The sequence below is a fragment of the Peromyscus eremicus genome, chromosome 18, assembly GCF_949786415.1.
Source record: "Peromyscus eremicus chromosome 18, PerEre_H2_v1, whole genome shotgun sequence".
NCBI lineage: Eukaryota > Metazoa > Chordata > Mammalia > Rodentia > Cricetidae > Peromyscus > Peromyscus eremicus.
In genome coordinates this window covers 24,304,746-24,310,745 of record NC_081434.1, presented here as the reverse complement: position 1 = coordinate 24,310,745, position 6,000 = coordinate 24,304,746, and positions in this window count along the sequence as shown.

Below are 6,000 nucleotides of genomic sequence, written 5' to 3'. Positions count from 1 at the left end.
TCCCTTTTAACTGAATGATGAAAAGACAAAAGTTATTCGTGTTAATGGATTATAGACCAACTGAGACAAGGCTTTTTCAAAAATTGGATTTGCAGAGCACAGGGGAACAAGGAGTATATATCTGAGTCCACTTAAGCTTTAGATTAAGAGCTCATATATTGACAAAATCCTCTGTATGCCATTGACCAAATCCAATCTCAAAGTCAAAAAGAGAAATGCACTCAGCCTCCTCACAAGGGAACCTACAACTGTGTGTCAAGAGCCATAAAAAAGGGACAGAAAGTAGAATATTAGACATTTCATAAATGACTGTATGTTATCTTGGCCACAGTTATTTGCACACTTTGCAAAGGTAAAATCAGAGAAAAGCAAAATCATTCCAAGTCAATAACTCTAATCACTTTAAGTTTGAAGTCAAATTTCTTGTGAAGAAAAAAGCTTATGTTATTTATCCACGATGCAAAAATTACGAACTGAATTAAAACATTCTTACAATATACAGTGATAGAGTACAGTAAGATTAATATAAGTAAAACAGTTGAATTTAGAAAAAAATCAGACTTATGGCAATTAATTGTTCATTTGTTTGTAACATCATAAAATCTTGCTGGACAAGTGATGTCAGTTATAAGAAATTATTAATTATTTTATTGGGGGAGGGAAACTTGTGCACTTGCAAGCACACATACAGACAAGGTGCAAGTCTGAGGTCAACTCTAGGAAGTGAATTTATTTCTGCCACTTTGTAGTATCCAGGAATCCAACTGCAGGCCTATGTGCGAGTCCTTCTTTCCAATTGGTATATCGTCAGTGCTGATGTTAGTTCCGTCTTTCAGCAGGTTGCAAAAAAAAAATGCATTTAATTATACTTTGGCTCTGCTTCCAAACAAAATGTCAGCATTTATTACTTTCCAGTGTTCTTGAATCAACCCTTAGAGACACCCTTAGTAATCAATCACTTTCATTGGCTAAATTTAGATACTTATAAATCATGCCTTCTGAAAGATGAATAGTTTCTCTCTCCTTCTTCATGCTGATAGATAGCTGAAGACCATGATAACTGTTGTAATCTCAAACCATCTCAGCAAAGGGCTTGTTCCATATCTTAGAATATAGTTCTCTTAACATTTGTGTAATGTATCTTGGAATTATTGCAGTCCACTCTATTTTCCAAAATCTATATTCCTAATAGTTTCAGAGATAATAGTTTCCCCCCTCTGTTTTTAATTAAAGGTAATTTGTTCAATTTGCTCTGTCCTTATGACTCTGATAGATCTTTGTGTACAAATGAAGCACCTATTCTTCATCTTAATTAGTTTAGTAAGCTTACTGAAGTGGCTCTCCTGCCATTTCTTTGGTGTGCGTTCTCAGGCTGCTTGTATCTGAACTTGACAATGGTTTTCTAATCGGAGAGGTAAGAAATAATATGGTCTTTCATTTCACATACAGAAATGTGTGGGCTCCATAATTTTTCTCTAAACTCTTCATGCAAACTGTCCAGTTCTTTTCTGAGTGTATTGTACTCTTTTGGGAAATTTATCCTATGCAGCCACAAATTAAAAGATTCAAAATTTTCCCAGGGAACCATTTTTTTTGTTACCAGTTCATCTGGTATATTTTCTATTGATATATTTCATTTCAGTAACATTATTACACATACTTTATCATAAAATTAATGTATATTTGAGTGTGTAACACATCTAAAAATATTTAATAAGATAATGTATGTATTTCTGAATAAAGCCCACTAAAGCCTAAAGAAGAAAGTAAGTTCTTCAGTTGTAAATTTGAAGTAATAAAAAATAACGGTTCCATATTGATGAGATGTCCAAAGGTGCTTGCTATCAACCCTGACAATCTAAGTTCCACTATCCGGACCCACATAACTGAAGGAGAGAACTAAGCTCCCTCAAGCTGCCATGTAGCCACCACCCATAAACAAGAGAGTAATGTATATTAACAGGCACACCACGTGGAAGAAGAGCAAACAAATGTGAAAAACAAAATTGTATGACCATAAAACAAATCTCAATGCCAAATAAAAGGTTTTGAGGACATTTCAGTCTGCCGTGAATGGTGAATGTTGAACTTTCTAAGAATTTCTAGGAGTTTAGTATGGAAATGAAGATCCACTCCAAAGATTTTAAGTTATCCTTTTTAAATTAAAGGGAAATGTAAAATGATGACTGAAGTTTAAAAATAGAGTTTGTTTGAATAATTTCTTTGTGGACTAGTGTGACCAAAAGATAAATGTCAACTGATAATTTCATGGAATTCATGGGAATACAAATGCCCTATTGGTACTATGAACTGATATACTTTGAAACAGATAGATTTTAGAATGATGTAAAACTCAGAGAACTTGTAAATAATTTAACTTGTGATAAACATATCAAGTGATTTGTACTTCATAAACCATGTGAGAAAATAAACCTTTGAATCACAGGAACATTTTGTAAGGAATGTAGCTCTCTGTGAAGTTTGGTCAAATTAAGTTTGATGATTTCATATGACTAGTTTATAAAATTTAATTATCTAGTATTTTAAAAACACTTGCTTTTTGACTAATAGTTCAAAATGTCTAAAATACCATGGGTCTTTGAATAGACACTTCCTAAGTTTGAAATATTTCCATAAAATAAGTGTGATGTCTTTTTATTTTGTTAGTACTCATTGTATTTTTACCATCTTCTCTTAGAATACATTATGTTAATTATGATTTCAAAATATGTCCAAATCTATGCTTTTTATATAATAAATTTTATAGGCAGGAAATGTAGCTTGGAGGGAGAGTTCTTGCAAACCCTGTGTGATGTCCCATAGTTCTATCTGTATCACTGACAAAAAAATATTACAGATGCAATGTCATCATGATGAGACTTTTTAAATATTTTCTCCAGAGAATGATGAGGAAACAGAAGAATACTTCCCTAGTTACTCATTTCTGCCAACTAAATCCACCTTTATTCTTACGAAGGCAGTCGCTAAGAGTTCTGTACCCCCAGCACCAGAATTCTCATAAATTTTCTCCAGACTCACAGTAAGTTTTCAGTATCAACCAAGCAGTTTCTTCTACTTGGACATGTCCAAACCAGCTCCCCAGAACCCTACTCAAGGTTTCCAATGGATAGTATTTGTTTCTCCAGTATCTCTCGTCCCTGGAGGGCAGTCTTTACACAGAACGCCTACTGGTTTCTTGTTGGTTGTTTGCTTTGTTAGTCTGATTGTTCGTTGCTAACTAGAATTATCTCAGAATTTCTGTTACATTCTTGCAGATCTCCCAAATGCTTATAACCATATATTTATATTAAACTTATATCTAAGGATTTTATGAGATGTGAGTAAGGTGAATCTGAACCACTTCATGTGGCAAGCACTGAAGTTAGTCCTTCCTACTATAATCATTATTATGATGTCAATATATCCACTTACTTATTCTATCTGTACCATAGATACAAATTTTTAAATCGATTTTATTGTGACAGTAATGGTTATTTTCAATGGGTTATTTTGAGGCTTTCTTTTCTGAAAACACTTAACTAATTAGGAGAAAAATGTAATTGCATACCTTCTCCAGTAAATTTTGTTCTCTAATGCAAATGTTTTTAATTTCTTTATAGGCAGTTACTTTATGTGCTTATTCAAAGGTAAAATAAATATTCATACCTTTATTTTTGATGAAATAAAAAAATTAAGCATTTGTCAAATGTTTACGTTTACTTAGGTTTTGGTTTTAGTTTCATAAAAATAATAACCAAATGACCAAATTATTTTATAGGTATTAGCAAACTATCAGCAAAGTTTATATGGAAATGCAAAAATATAGAGTGGTCAATCCAGCACAGAAGAAAAACAAAGCAAGTTCAATCTTTCTGGCAAACTAAATTTCAAGTATAATAATGCCGAAAGAATAAAAACATTGAATAAAACAGATAAAGATTGTAAACAGATGGTTCTTTCCAACCCACCAGTTCCTGAATAACCACTCAGAGACTGAATATGGATTATAAATGCTTGGTCAATACCTCAGTCTTGTTACTAGCTAACTCTTACATGTAAATTAACCCATATTTCTATCTATGCTTTGCCACACTGCTCATGGCTTGTTATTTCATTTTTTCACATGTCCTTCTTGTTTGGCAGCTGGATGGCATCTCCCTTAACTCCCCTGACTCTGTCCTCCTTCTTCTCATCATTCTCAGTTTGGTTTTCCTGCCTAACTTCCTGCCCAGCAATCAGCCTGTCAGTTTTTTATTAACCAATGAGAGTAGTGCATATTCATAGTGTAGAAAAGGATTGTTCCACAGCAAAAAAAAAAAAAAAATCCTGGAAATAATTTTACACCAGTCTACTACACTAATAATTGATGGAGGAGCAAAGACATTTCAAAAAGAAAAAGATTTGCTGTTACAACAAATGGTGTAAGACAAAATTGGTATCTACATGCAAAAGAAGTGATTGCAGAGATATATGGGACACCAAAAAGTTACATGGACTAGATCTTAGAATCAAATTCAAAATTTGAAATTTTATAACTTTCAGGTTATAGTATTGTGTTCACTGATACATTTCTGTATACAATGAAAATACAATTTAAATCAGAAGAGTAGCTAAGTGTAATTTATTAAAATAAAGAGCTTCTATTAAAATGTTAAGAAAATAAGAATATAAGTCAGAGACTAGGGTAAAACTTTGAAAATAGTATCACATATATATATATAATGAACTCTTCAAAATAAATAGTAAAAAAAATTAGAAAAAATAGAAAATGTTTTAAAAGGAGATACATAGAAATGGTTTTACCAAAAGACAGAAAAGTTTATGATAATGCACTCTTTCTAACAAAATCAGTAAAACCCAGAACACTGACATTCCTAACTGCTGATATCCAAGTGGAGACACAGGAACTCCCATTAGCTGTTGGAGGTGATGAGCATGACAGCATTATTTAGATGACATTGTACCATACATCTTCTCACAAAGATAAGCATAGACTAAACATAAAATTCAAGCATTTTCATAAATATTTACACCTGAAAGTGGATGATATACTTGTCCAAAAATATTGGCAAATGAATATTTATAATGACTGGATACATTATAGCTTCAATTTGAAAACAACCAAAATTTTAAACATTTAATAATGGCAGACTCTCTACTGAATCCATATTTGTTAAGGAATATCATTCATTGATAGTGAGATATGAGTCACCAAATATATAAAAACACAACAAATACATAGACTTAATGAGGGACAATATGACAAGTTTATGTATTACATTTTCCAATTATCAGACATTGTGTAAAACATAGATTTATAAAAACAATTAACAGCCATTGGTTATCAGAGATTTTTAAGGAAATGAAGTAGATAAAATGTAGTGAATGGGCAAATTACTAAGGGTACTTAATATAGTAAAATCATTCTAGAACATACAGTAGCAGTGGACACATGACTATGCATTTGCTAGACCCAGAAATACCAGATGCAAAACCAAAGGCTTGTCATCCCAAAGGCTAATGCTGGTTTATTTATTGTCCAGTCATTTTTTTTTTTTTTTTTTTTTTTTTTTTTGGTTTTTCGAGACAGAGTTTCTCTGTGTAGCTTTGCGCCTTTCCTGGGACTGTCTTGGTAGCCCAGGCTGGCCTCGAACTCACAGAGATCCGCCTGGCTCTGCCTCCCGAGTGCTGGGATTAAAGGCGTGCACCACCACCGCCTGGCTTATCCAGTCATTTTATTTGATTGTTTAAAGCATGTTTTGTGTGGAAAGGAATAATGAAATATTTGGCATAGGCCTATTTGAAGTAAAGTGCTAGTTACAGTAATGTTGACAGTTTATATTATTTCTTTTATATATGTTTAGATAAAATAAGTATTGTACCATTATCAGAAAAAAACATTTTGCATATTAGTAACAGTTTACAAAAATGTATCATATATTCATTCATTTATTTTTGGAAAAGAGTGAAATTGTATATTAACATCTAAAGGCATTTAAT